The sequence below is a fragment of the Hippoglossus stenolepis genome, chromosome 10 (genome assembly GCF_022539355.2).
Source record: "Hippoglossus stenolepis isolate QCI-W04-F060 chromosome 10, HSTE1.2, whole genome shotgun sequence".
NCBI classification, from domain to species: domain Eukaryota; kingdom Metazoa; phylum Chordata; class Actinopteri; order Pleuronectiformes; family Pleuronectidae; genus Hippoglossus; species Hippoglossus stenolepis.
In genome coordinates this window covers 21453922-21469152 of record NC_061492.1, presented here as the reverse complement: position 1 = coordinate 21469152, position 15231 = coordinate 21453922, and the positions used below count along the sequence as shown (strand labels likewise).

At 41.9% G+C, this 15231-nt stretch overlaps 1 protein-coding gene across 2 annotated transcripts in view; it reads right to left on the bottom strand.

Moving 5' to 3' along the window:
• The window catches only part of lrfn5a (leucine rich repeat and fibronectin type III domain containing 5a), a 131161-nt gene extending 117134 nt beyond the window's left edge, over window positions 1-14027 (bottom strand). For both annotated transcript variants that reach the window (XM_035167136.2, XM_035167137.2), the window contains exon 1: window positions 13086-14027. The gene's annotated coding sequence lies outside the window, so the exon portion shown is untranslated. The remainder of the gene's footprint in view (window positions 1-13085) is intronic.
• Window positions 14028-15231: the final 1204 nt, after the last annotated feature.

Sequence of the window (15231 nt, the reverse complement as noted above, 5' to 3'; positions counted from 1 at the left end):
CTTTACAAGAATCTTTGAAAATGAACAAACACATTTGGATGCAAACAACAAAGAAAATGCCCTCAAATCAGACTTAAGTAAGTGAGGTCACTGCAAAGTGTAGAGAATGATCATTCCCAAATAGAAAAGCAAACACAAATCCTCCAAGTGACCTTAACAGTAAACGTCGACAGTGTCATTGCTTTTTTTTTTTACATTAAACGATGTGGAGAAAGACAGAAAATTGTCAGCAAGTACTGAAAGAGGATCATCAGATTAAAAATGAAAGAAAATGCAGAGAAAATTAGGCGTTTTCGCCCATTTTATTCGGGAACAAAAAGTATTTTAGTGGACATTTTGCGACGTGTCACAGCTGCTCCAGAACATTGTAGCCACTGCCGCTGTTTATTTATTTAATTTTTATCTGTACGATTCATTTACACATCTACAGTCATAAATATAGGCCCAGAGTTGAAAAGTACTAAAATTCCCCTTTAATGAGACACAGGAACTCGGACATACAGGGTGGAATATTCAGACACACAGCGTTTACGTTACTTCCTCACCGGACCCACTCTCTATTTATAGACATCAAACCCCATTTGGCTCATTTCATTGTGTCAGCGGTAGTGTCCACGTCCATCAAATAAACTCCACTTTGTAAAATACTTTTAGTACTTAGGCCGACGCTACAATTATAAACTGAAAGTGTCTGCTCTGTGCAGCAAGATGGCCGAGTCACATCTCAGAGTAGCAGAGACTTATCACCTAATGAGGAGAGAGTTAAACGGCAACATGGAGGATTTGGTGTCAAAGCATATGCGCCTATTCGGAAATATTTCAGATTAAACCTGGTGACATTAATGAGACTGCAAACGTTGTCTGATGGGGGAGGCAGCAGCTGGTGGCAACACTCCTCCTTCAAGGGCAGCACCAGAGTGAGGCAGCTAACGCTATACTGCAAAGGAAGAGCTCCACAGTTACCGAGCCGACACAACTTTTTTTTATACATTTTCTGCTGTAATCCGTAACACCTGTCTTGTCATTTGTTTATTACCCGCTGGGAACATTCCCACACCGGAGGCTCTCTAGTCCACCACCACAAAAAGTCACGCCGACCCTTGTGGTTTTAATTCAGAAACAAAAAAAACAGTGATTCAAATGGCCACACTCACTGTTGAGGTCACTGAGGTCCGGACTTCTGTATTTTTTCGGAGGAGTAGATAATGTGAATCATGATATAACTGCCTAACAATAACTTTACTTTGGTGATGTCAGAATATTATACAACACGTAGGTGACCTGGTTTCACATCTGGTCAATGGCGTCATGGCTTGTGTAACTACAGAATCTTTACTTAGCATAGTAGTTAATTCACTTTTTCAAGGAATATAAAATGCAGCTACATCTGCATGATCCAGGTAAATTGAACATTTTATCCTGACCCTGGCTAGTTAGTTTTATTTGGGTGAATTAACTAGTTAGCTAAAGGTGATTCCTTCCATTCCACGTCAGATTGAGTTTTCAACCAAAGTCAAAACATTAAACTTTCAATTTAGTTTGTATGAAGGGTTGAGATGCATCTTCAACTGTGGTACCCTACATGTGCTTTTCACTGCAAGATGATCCCGGTGGAGGGTGGGAACATGTATGCACGAATATCAACTGATCCTGTGTTCACTGACACAGAGGAAATGAAAACGCTGCATCAGTCAAAGTTCAGGAGGGAAGAGACACAGGACAGGATGAGGAGATTGAGAGGAAAAGAAAGAGAGCAGGTGATGAAGCAGAGAGAGAGAGAGAGAGGAAGGAAGAGAATGTCAGATAGAATCAGCGATACGTCCCCGTGCTATTCAATAACAATAAAAACTGCCATGATCACATTCGAACTATGTGAACTAAATTACCACAGAGATAGGAGTTCTTGAATAATTACTGTGGAACCTACAGGCTCGAACTAACTGCAACACTTAACCTAATTCTCAAACATTATTGCTTGACAAATGATCTGTCCTACTGCCCAAGCTATTTTCAGTTCTCTAATATTTGCCCACCCAACTTTTTAAAATACACATATGTGGATCAGGACTGCCCCTGACCTACAGTGAAAATGTAGTTTAGAAATGAAAAGGAGGAAAGAAAGGGAACAGGTCTTCTGAAAAGCAGCCTATGCAGACCTGAACCAGAAAAATGCACCCAATGCTAGTGCCTGCTGTGGAGTGCTAATCTGTGTGTGAACAGATGGCACTCGCTAACAAGCTAGGCTAAATGTAGCTACTGCTGGCATGAGCCAAGACTGATCTCTGACTTCCTGATCCCAAGCCTCTTAATTAAATGCACCATTTAATCTACTCAGTTTTCAGTCCCTCTGCTCCAAAAAACAACAGCGTTCATCACTGATGACCTCCTCGTCCTGCTGATTAGAACATCACAGCACTGCAGCAGTTACAATGACAGAAAGCCTCACTTTCTACAGGTCCCCGTTTTTTTTTTTTAAATGATCATTATCCTGACCAATTATATTGTTGTTGATAATAACTGTGAGAAGTGTGTAATTATTTTTTCACATTGAATTTTTCTAAAACATAATATGCGTCTAAAACAACCTGGGTTTTAACAGTGCCAATCATTCGATGGCCCTGTTGACTAATGGAGGATAAAGAGATGCAATGAATATGAACACATGGATGGTTCATAAACGTACAGTGAAGTCTGCCAGAGATGCATATACTGTAATTTGCAGTGTCCACGACCCAGAAGTCACTGCACTGTACTGCATCATGCAACATTTCCCGCACCAACACGTCCATCCAGAGGCAAACCCTGGGACATTTCCTTACAATCTTTCAAAATAAGAAAAATCTCTGCTGAGTATCAGCCATAAGCAGCAGTTCATCTCACTAACACACTGTCACATGAAGTAGTGGACAAGGTGCAATAGAAGAAGAGAAACAACTAACCAGTCTCCAAATATTATGTGTCACAGTGGTGTCTATGCTGAATACTTATATAATATACTGTGTGTGTGTGTGTGTGTGTGTGTGTGTGTGTGTGTGTGTGTGTGTGTGTGTGTGGCCCACATATTACTCATGTTGTGTGGACACAAATCTGTTCATGTTTTGGTTAGGATTAGATTAACGCTAAGGTTAGGCAAGTTGTAACAGTGGTTAAGTTTAAAGTCAATCAAGAAAATCCAGTCAGTGTAATGGAGAGATGACTGCCACTACAATATACAGTTTATATATATATATACACACACAATATATATATAATACAACCAATGTAAGGTGTAGCAAAGATAAAAAGACATTGACTTTATATAATTTCAAAATCAAAGTCCACATTGATGAAAGTGTCAACTGGAGATGACTTATTTCTGCTGTAATACAAAGTGAGCAGCTTGATTGAGTGTGTATTAAATCGATAGCCTTAGGTTAGCTAATAAGAGCAATACAAAACAATGTTGCTGTCAGTTGACAGCTTAACTGACATTAGGGAAATGTTAGTGAGTACAGAGAGCTGTCTGTGGTACTGAACTCAAATCATCACCAACTGCTGCACTGAGCTGTCCATGGTCCTGAAACATCTGCTTCAACTGAGCTGTCCGTGGTCCTGAAGTGTCCACTTCAACTTGTAGCTGCATGGTGGAGCTTTCCATGGTTCTTAAGAACATCTCGCTTCCACTGCCTCTCTCCACCGTCCCCCCCCCCCCTTCTCTTATTCTCTTCTTCTGCGCAGAAGATAAAGGCACACCCCCTTGTTGCTGACTGGCTGGAATAGTGTTGTGGGACTTGGTCCGAGGCAATTTTGTTTCTTTTTCATTTACAGAGCCAGGGCTCTTTAGGAGCATCACACTTATATTTCAGCCCACTCACATAGAGCGACAGCTAGTGGCCCATCGGGGGGTTTTTCACTGAATTTTACAATGTGTGAATTACATATTCCAACTGTAATACTACAATAAATAACTACCACTTAGTGTTTTCCCCCTATTTTCTTTTGCCTGCCATAAAGTATCATACTGTTTGTCACTGAGGTTGTAATGGTTTCTTAAACTGAAACTGTGATGCATTGCTCCACAATCTTGTTACATGACCCTAACCTGCTGCCACTGCTGCAGGTTGAGCTCTCATTACTCAACTGATGTTAGGGAAACCTGCGTTTTTTGATAATATTACTTCCAACTACACATGTCACATGACTATTTTGGGCATATCATGACTGAGTGATCACGTCTGGCCTCACGCACATTCATGTCAGCAAACCCAGAAACCTGAGAAAACAAACGTGTGAAAGCTGAGCAGTCTGTCATTTGTTACCCTATGAATTTATTCTGAACATTTCCAGGCTTTAACCAGTGCTTCTTTGTCGGCTAAATCAGCAGGAGAGGGTCAGAGAGACAGCTGTAGTTATGAGGAGAGCGATGTAGGAGGAGAGGAGGAGGACAGCAACCAGCTCTGACAGAGGCGACAAGTGAGATTGACAGCGAATGGAGACAGAGCTGTATATTGTTTAGTTATTTATTTCTCATAAAGAACTCCACAATTCAAATATTTGCCGTTGAGCCCCTGATATATGGTGCTATGACGGGCTGTAGGCTTTTTTCTCTGCTGCTGCACTGACCTATTTTCCCCAGTGGAAATGTTTAGATTCTCTGATTTACTGTCCATAATCTCCATGTCCAGCCGAGCACTATGAGCTGAGCCTTACATCTACTTTAATGTCAGCGTGACAAATGTGTCTGTGAATAGAAAGAATCTGATTGATGTCTTGAAAGATCCACCACACCATACAAACCTTGTCATATTTCTTGCCTAATAAAGCTCTTACAACCAAAACTTAAAGTCGTAACTTGACACATGGGAAAGCCCTGTTATTTATGGAAATGGCCTTAGAGGAGTGTTTTTCTACAAACAAACATATATTTCACTAATAATAAACTGCACCTACAGTTGGCCCAGCAGTACAGTGTTGTAAACTGTATGTTAAGCTGGCTGCACATATCATAATTTTCTTAAAGAGGGCCTTGTGGAAAGGGGAAATAGAAGGTAGACACTGTTTCAGAGTAAGGCCCCGTCTCAATTCACCCCTTAGCCCTACTCATGTGGCCGTGAAGGGGAAGTGTTGCCCCATTTCTCTCTGTGATGTAGGGGTAGTGGCCATCTAGCCCTTCAAACACCCCTTCAGGTTTAGTGAAGGGGTAAATGTAAATTCCTGACTGGTTTACGAACGGACCAAGAAAATCAGCATGGTGACCACTGCGGGTAAAATGCTCTAATGTAAGTATGAAATCTGGCACATAACCATGAAAGATTGTTTACATCCAGCGGAATATCTTATTTTAAATGTCAGGAAATTGCTGTGACATTTTTCAATACCAATATTTTGGCCACTATATATTTAAATATATATATTTAGCAATTATTCATAAAATGTCTTTTATGATAAACATATTTGAGGCATGCTATTTTGCAGTTTCACCACAACTTCACCACAATCCACAAATAAAACAAAACACAAGGACAACCAAATATATAGAACTTGAAAAAGAAAATAATAATTTAAAATACAATTGAAACCTAAATGTATCATTTTTGCATTTTTAGTCCTTTAAAGTAAAGGTAAAGCAAACCAATATATCAGTCAACCTCTAACTTGGACTCTCCTGTTTTGTTCCTCCAACACACTCCATCTCTCTCCAGCATCGACTCTGGCAGTTGATTGTGGTTTGTATTCCAGGGAATGTGTGTTGTTGTTTGCTCTCTCTGGCTGTTTTTCATGATTTCACATCAAGCAATTGAATACATGCAGGGGAGACTTTATTCAGCACAACATGAAGAAAACAATGTTTGCACAATCCTTGCTAGAAACGGAGAAAGCCTGTAATCCCGAGACAACACTAAATGAACCCTGGACACGTCATCTCGGTTTAGCTCAACATACAAATGCAGCTCTAAAGTAAACACAGACCGCACACACACTGTCAACATGCTTAGCTAGCAGAGCCTGGGGACTACAGAGTTGCACAAACTCAACAAGTCAGGGAGCTTAACTGAAGGTAAAAAGAATGGATGCATATGATAACGGCTAACCAGAAGGCCAAGAAGCACAGGTCGTATCTGACTGCATTCTTCCATCTCATTCGATATGTTGTAATCCTCATAGTGTTTTCACAGAGTATGAAAGAGGAGTTATTAAATGTTACTGCCTCGCTCTGGTCCTGCTCTGCCTCGCTACAAAGGCAATTTCACAATTCTTTCAAATGGCATTACTACAAATCATCTCTCAGTTTATAAAAAGCTTTGTGGTGCACTGATGTTTCACATATGTCACCCTCGGGATTTTGTCAGAGGAGCTACCGTTTGACTGTTTTGTCTAAAAACCTGTTTTATGAAGTGTTGGCCAGTTTCATAGACTGAGCGCCACGTCTGGTGCTGGAAATCCCCCGGTGAAAATATGTGTTGCAATATTTATAATTAGCCTAATACTGATGGTGAAAACGGGTCCAGGATCTGCTGGTGATCTCGAGTCACAACTGAAAAACTGTAAATTACTCTCAGTGTTACCTGAGATGAAGTTTATTTTTGTGTGACTCATTAGTGAAGCCATAACCAAACCAAAATGACAATGATTTAAAACAGTGGTTCCCCATCTGTGGTTCGGGGTGAGATAAATCCAAAGGACAGTGAGATGCTTTATAAGAGGGGAAAAGAAAAAATATTGGGGTTTTTTTGGGGGTTCTTGTGCTCTTTATGTCTTCATGTCGAGCTTATTAGACAGAAAATGACATGAATGTCTATCAGCTATGAACATGCTTGAACTTGTCGATTACCATAATGTAAAGATAGATAGACAAAGAGAGAGACAGACGGGGTAGCGGGAATTGCAGGCACTGAGCCAGAAGTTTTCTGTCGTTCGCCCACAGTTATCTGACCTGAACACAGCTCATTATCTCCCAAGGTGTCTCACATCTGTCATGTCACCCACTCCTCATGCTCACGCCATCACACACACACACGCACGCACGCACGCACACACACACACACACACACACACACACACACACACACACACACACGCACGCACATCCTCCCACCGGCCTCCTCAAGCAGGATCCAGTGTCAGTGTCAGAAAGAAAGACAGAAAGAAAGAAACATAGCTAAAAAATGGAAAACACACATAGATGGATAGATAGATAGATAGATAGATAGATAGATAGATAGATAGATAGATAGATAGATAGATAGATAGATAGATAGATAGATAGATAGATAGATAGATAGATAGATGGATAGATAGATAGATAGATAGATAGATAGATAGATAGATAGATAGATAGTGCAACAGCAACATAGTCAACTTTATTTGGATAGCACCTTTCAAGACATGCAGTTCAACAAAGAAATTATATGCGCTTCATATAAAAGTTAAAAATATGTATGTAACATAAGATAAATAATCACAGTTGAAGTTGAACCAGCTGGTAATATTGTATACTGCCAGAACCTTTGGGGACAGCTTAACTGTATCAAACATTGGATACCGCCTAACCCTATTTCATGTGTTAACCTCATAAACTCCTTTAAAAAGATTAGGCGGCAGCTGTAGTTACAGTAAGAATTTCCAAGAGAACACCACACAAACACACACAACAACAACAAATGCATTCAAATCTTTCTAATGTAATTAAAGACTCTGTAATGGAATTTAAGGAGGAATTACATTAGAGCTACCAGCCAGCCAAAGACTAATCCCGCCCTGACAACAACAGGCTATTTACTTAAGGCAATAGCGTTTTAACACACTATAGCAGCCCTGGTTTCTGCATGTTAATAAAGGAATACCTTACTGTTAATTCAGAATAGTAGGGTGCAAGTGCCTGTAAATTAAATTAAATATACATATTTCTTAGGTGTACTTGCATTGAGAGAGCATGTAGAAATTGAATACATCGGGAAAAATTTAGAAAATGGTCTGCCCATTGCAGAAATGTGCACAAGTAAAGCAGAAACTATCAGTGTTCTTATGCCTGCCTACTGAGGATGGTAAAAACGTTATGGGGCACCGGGCCAAGTACGAATAACACCATGACTTTGTATACCGCTTAAAATCCTATGTGTGGTCCCCCAAGGTCTGCCTGACCTTTAGTTTCTGGAGGACAGACCTTGGACTTGATTTCATCCAGTTGCAAAAAACTGAGGTCAAAGGGTCGGGGGTTGCTAAAGTCCAGGGGAGGCAAATCCCAACAAACAAAGATGAGGACACGAGATCGAACCCTGAGGCACATCATACTGATACGGAATTTTCTATTCGGTCAAGCAAGTTTGATTTGAGAGGCAAGACCTAAACCAGTCAAGTCAAAACATAGGCCCAGTCACACAGGCTGAAAGAATAGAATGGTATGGGTGAGTGGATAAAATGCTCAGGCACAGTACAGTACCGTGACAGGTATGCAAAATGAAAATGTGGCAAACCAAGGTACTTTAACATTTCATATCATATGAAATGCAGGTGTGATAGAACATGTATTTAATAATAATATAACTGTTCCCTCTCTGTACTTGGCTGTGTAAGAATTGAGCCGTGGGCATTTCACAAACTGAGGTCATTTGAAAACGTCAAGTCAAATCGTTTGTGTTTCAACCAATGGCTGGGTGAGTAATGGGAAAGGGGGAGATGTTTTGTCTTTGTTTTCTCTCTTCAGACTCACTGATGTCAGTTTTTGGACATATTGTTGTAGCTGATAACGACCACAGGCTCACACACACACACACACACACACACACATAATTCCAGTCGCACGCAGAATCAGTCCAGATGTCACAGCGTCAGGCCAGCTCCCTACAAAGCCTACCTCTCCACTGCTAATAGGAAATGTTCCCTAACATCTGTGGTCTCCATCCTTCTCCCCCCGTCTCACTCTGTCTTCTCTCTCTCTCTCTCTCTCTCTCTCTCTCTCTCCCTGCTCCCTGTCTGTCTCTGAGCAGGAGAATAAATTGAATTAGAGCTCCACCACCCACTCCGCAGGATCCTGCAGCCCTCTGTCAGATAGCTAAACAGGGAGAGAGGAAGACAGAGGAGAGAGTTGCAGCGAGATAAACAGAGGGCAAGAAGAAAGACGGGCATAATAAAACTCCCCCCTGCCCCTATAAAGAATAAAGAACACTCCTCACAGCCTCTTTACTCCCCTGTATTACCGAATGATAAGAGTCCTCCCATTTTTTTCTCGTTTTGTAGGTTGACGAGGTGAAAGAGAGACAGAAATAATGGGAGAGAACAGGCAAACAGAGGACGAGAGGGCTGCTGCTTCTGCTTCATCTCAGTCTGCCCTATACTGTACATGTCATTATGGAGCGGAGAAGTGAGCTTTCATTATAAAAATGCAACGCATATGCACATAAACAAACAACCGCAAGTCATACTAGCAGGCCAGATGTTTATTCTTCAGTCGTGCACAACTTTAAATGTTTCTCATACAGCATTGAGGCCATTGAGGCAAATTAAATGAAAAGGAAAAGAACTGGGTGATATTTCAGATGTAGCTGAAAAATACAAACTCTTTCTTCGCTGTCTTACTTTCCCCAGAGAAACTCAGAAACAATCAGTAACACGAATGCGTTGCGATTCATCCTGGGCCTAATGGCACAGCCAACCATTGCTTTCAGACATAAATAGAGGGCTAAACACAACTAAAATGGACTGAAAATCACCAGTTTCTCTCGCTCGCTCTCTCGCTCATTCACCCACACTCCTTTTTCTGGAGCCAGGGAGGCCATTTGCATAATGCCTCCATATCCACGGGCCATTAGCGCCAGCATGAGTGGCTCGTGTGCATAAATGTATTGCCTTGATCAATCAATGCGAGCTACTGTACCGGTGCAGACCGATGTAACTCCACTCTGCCGAAAGACGGAGCCACGGGAAAGAAAGAGAGGAGGGCAATTTTCAAATGTTGACATGTCACGGACCTAAATTACAGAGGCATTAAACTGCAGAGACCCTCTTTGGGAAAAGCTTTGATTAAAATAATCATTTCCACTGATTTACTGCACATTATAATAAAACTGTACAACTTCTCATTGGCTGAGGGCCTCACAGACCAGTTAGCAAGGTGCCGACAGAGTGCACGGTGATGTCCACTCATATAAAAGCAGACTCAAGTGTTTTCAGGGCAAGTGCAGCTCAGGAAAACACATCTTAAGGTGGAATTAGATTTGATAGAGGTCGGTGATGCTGCATACAGCTGTTGCATTAGTCATTTCCAACCTACTATTAAAGTCCCACACATGCATCTTCTGGAACCTGAGGAAACGGAACATTCGCCTCCTCTTATCTTTATTAAGGGTTGACCATACTTTACTAATTCTGTTTCTGCTGAGAGTTGCATAAAGGTTCCAGCCACACTTCCATCCCCGCAGTTTCATTTGTACTAAGATAAGATGCAGGCACATCTGATTCCACGTTCCATTCCATTAGGTGGAAATGTTGTACATAAGCATATGCAGTCTTAAAAATGATCAGGCACATTTAGGCAACAGATATCTATGAATGTTGGAAGTTTGGTGCAGTGTGATTTAAGGGGACTGTTGGGCCTTGGTGGATTCGCTGTGTCCAGAGAGATTCTTATTGTTCTATGTTTCTGTAAAGCTCCAGTTTTTTTCAGATCTCTTTCTGTGGGCTGGAGAAACCAACCTTTCAATACGATATGAAAAACATGTATTTATAAAGAAGAGAATTTTGTTTTGTAGAAACTTTCACAGGCAGAGACTTTTTAGATTTTACAGTTTTGTGCACGGTTAAAACAGAGTTTGTTCAGGCAACGTTTTCATGCTAGTAGTTATAATGCAATCCTCATAAGTTCCACTGAAACATGTGAATAAGTGATGCAACTGTAACAATTTCATACTTTGATTAACATTTTTGACAATATCATGATATCACGATTTGTGGTATTTCACAATTATTCTAACTACTACGACTTGAATTATCATTATTATCAGTTACAAACTGGGGAAGTATCACATCCTTGATTTAAGTAAAAACACCAATATCAAACTGTAAAAGTTACTCTTCCAAGTGAAAATGCATTGGAAATTGAAAAAAAAAAACATGTTATCACAAACATTTACATAAAAGAAGAATATTATTGTTGTAGTTGGTTGAGGTAGAGCTCTTTGTAGCCATCAGCTACTAATGATTATTTTCAAGAATTCATTAACTGGTTGTTTATTGTTCTACATAAATCAATGGATTGTTTGGTTTGTAAAAAAAGTAGGAAAATAATGAAAAATTACAACAAAGGCGTGAGAAATGATTATCTGAAATTTACTCTCTGTACCTTTAGTCACACACACACACACACACACACACACACACACACACACACACTTTTGTTACCACCCTTACTGTGTGTGTGTGTGTTTCTTCATGGGGTCAGATCAGGGTCAGTGTGTGTTTAAATTAGAGATTACTGGTCGGACAGACAAAGCAGATGTAGCTGTGGGACCAGATGTGGAGAAAATCATTTCAATGCAGATTTGGATGATTTGAAGATGAGCGAACAAGTTTGGTGTGTTTCCTCTTTTGGCAGCTTGACGTTTTTTTCCATGAACTGGATAATCCATCCATAAGGACAACCATACGTCAGTTTTTCAGGATATCCCAAGTGATCCGACGCAATTTTCTTTTCGGGGAATGGAGATTGTTGGTATCAGTGTCGTTTCTCTCAGCCATATCCTACACTGCATGTAGGTTGGACAAGTCTGGCAGGCAGTCGGTGGGAAAGGAGATACACATGCGCCATTGAAATTCATGGATGTTGGCGTTCCCTGACACCAGCAGCCTACCTCTGCTGCCACACATTATTTTTAACATATAATATAATAACATAGAATTTTGACCATGTTTCTCCCCCCCATATAGTAGAGTTCATTCCAATTGTAATGTCCCGGACTCTATAGGATTAACTCCTGCTCTCCATTCACTGGTGACACACAGACACACACACACACACACACACACACACACCCCATGAAGCTGTTAAGTGAGGTGGGACCTACACGTGCACTTAACTCAGACGCGATAACACTATCCAGTGTCACCACGGTTTAGGGCAGAGGTTCGGTTGCGCGCACCCACAGGCCCAGTTATTTGTACCATTTGCACACATAAAAATATGAAAACAGACACACAACAGAGACACACAAACCGAGCACACTGCCCCCTCTCATGGTACAGGTGCATTATGTGGCGCATGAACCGAGGTGCATTGTGTTGTGCGTGTGTGCTTTTGTAACAACCATCCCTGCACAGGCTGCTGAAATCATCCTGGAGTCTAAATTATCATTTGAGCGGGTTTAAGAAGAAGGAACACACTGTGCACGCACGCACACACGCACGCACACATACACTGCTTCTCGCTTTCTCCATATATATCTCGTGGTACAGGCGCAGCATGTGGCGCACACAGTAGAGCCGAGGCGCAGTGTGATGTGCGTGTGTGCATTCATGACCAGCTTCTCACACAGGCTACTAAAATCATCCAGGAGCCTCCACCTTGGACAGGAGACACACAACGTGAGCACGCACGCACGCACGCAAGCACAAGTCCCCCTCTCTCCCTCTCTCTCTCTCTCTCTCTCTCTCTCACACACACACACACACACACACACACACACACACACACACAGCTTCTGTAACTTAAACCAGGCTCAATTTTGACCTTGCAATGTTCTCACTGCTGCTTCTCCAACATACAGTATAGCACCTTGTATCCACTCCCCACCCACCCCAACACACACACACACACACACACACACACACCGCCCCATTTCAGCAGTACAGCCCAAGATCTAGAAATAACTCTATACCTTTGCACCTCTTTCACCCTGATCCGCCACCTCCATCCCTCCATCCAACAGACACAGATAGATAGAGAGAATCAGAAGATATATATATATATATATATATATATATATATATATATATATATATATATATATATATATATAAAGAGAGAGAGAGAGAGAGAGAGAGAGAGAGAGAGAGAGAGAGAGAGAGAGAGAGAGACAGGAGCGAGCCATCATTATGAACGGATGAAACTTTACCTCTCTCCGGATGCGGGTCCTTTGGTTCACCGGCTGTCAGGGCGCAATTAACTTTCCACATCCCATAATTAAAGCGCAGATGTAACTCCACACAGATTCGATCCAGACAACACAACAAGCCCTGTATGTGTGTGTGTGTGTGTGTTGAGGTAAATGTGTGTATTATCCTTCTGCTGGGTGTAAAATCCTCGCGGATGTTTCTACAGTTCAATCCGCTCTTCCAGAAGGGTGCGTCCGCTTTGCATTCTCACAGCGCCCGACGGCTCCATCCTCCACTTCTTCTCCCTCCTCTCTGGCTCTCTCCCTCCCCGCGGTTCCCCCCCGGTTTCATCCCTCCATCCAAGAATCCCATCCGAGAGGACCTGAAATGATTTCCCTCCCCTCTTTGCCTCTTTTCTCTCCCTCTTTCGCTTCTTCCTTCCCTCCCTCCCTCCCTCTCCTCCTCTTCCTCTCCTCGCTGCCCCGGTGCAGGTGCAATAGGAAGAAGAAGACAAAAAAAAAAAAAATTCCACCACAAGAAAAACAAATATATCCAAGAAAAAAGGGTGGAAAAGTCTGCAGATCCCAGAGAGAAGAGGGGAGTCCGACTTGTAGTGTTTTTAAAACACTGATACAATCCCGTGTGCTCGCTCCCCTGCTGTGTGAGACACCGCTCAACCTCTTCTGAGAAGATTTTGGGGGGGTTTTCACTTCAGTCTCTCTCTCCCGGTCTGTGCATACCTCGCTCACCCTCCGTTAACTCGACTCAGTGCGTCTCCTCTGCGGATGAAGCGAATAGAAAATAAATTTGAAAAAAAAAATAGAGGGAAAGATTAAAAGAGGATATATATGGATATGTCTGTATAGTTCCGGTAAGGCTGTGTCCCGGTCAGTCGCACCGTAATAAACCCGCGTAACGGCGCAGCCCCGCTGATCCTCGGTCCTCTCCGGTCTCCTCTCTCCTGCTCCGCTAATCCACACAGCGCAGCGGGCAGCACGCCGGCAGCTCGCAGACAACACCACCACCACACTTCCTCTGAGGCTTTTCACAATAAGAACTGTGTTTCGGCCATTCCGTCAACAATTCTAGATTTGTACACTAACCCTAACCCTAACCCTATAAGATAAGTGATGTGTGTTGTGTCCTTCACCCATTGTCTTTGCAAAGAGGTTATATTTACGAGTGTAACATGCAAAGTCCAGTTCTCTCTCTTTCGCTCTCTCTCTCTCTTTTGATTTTTTGTAATCCCTCCATAGACTTTATGAGTATGTTTAATTCAAGCACCTTAAAGTGACCACATACACATTGCAGATAATGATATCAGGGCTTATGGGCAAAAGGCTTGTGGCTCGATTATTACCCTTGGGGAAGGTCTAGTAATCCAGAAATGCATTTTACTTACCTTAAACCTAATTTAAATAAGGAGAGGCCTGTATTTTTGTTAATCCAGTACCTATAAAGCTTATCGTACTCTGAGGGTTGCAGGGGGAGCTGCAGCCAATCCAAGTTGACATTGGGGCGTGAGGCGAGGTCCACCCTGGACCGGTTGCCAGCCTGTCACAGGACCAACATACAGACAAACCACCACACCCCAATCTGCATGTCTCTAGACTGTGTGAGGAAGCCAGCTTGTCCAAGGAAAACCGACGCACACACAAGAAGATCAGGCAACCTCCACTCAGAAAGACCTCAGCCAAACAGGTATCGGAACCAGGAACCACACCACCATGCTTCCCCTTGTATTTTTCATGAACTTTTAAGTGTCTATTGTCTTGCACTTTACTCAGGCTTTACAAGTGGTGGAGTTACATCTACATACAAAAGTATACAAAACTGGGCATTCCTATTCATATATAAAATGTCACGTTGTAAGTAAACTATTATAATCAGTGACCTGTCATCATTTGAATTGGAACAGTACGTTCATATTGGTGACATCTTAGGAAACTTATCAGTGCCACAATTGAATGTGACAATAGAAAGGTTTATCAGATACCACATGATAAGTGTAGCCTGTAGAAAATGTCACCATGTTAAATCCAGAGGTCGTGTCATCAAAAACAATGCATGAGTCCGTCCCTCTCACTTGCTTTGATATAAAGTATAAATAATATGACAAAGTAATGTTGTATGTGGTTTGACCAACTTTACCAAACCACGTACACT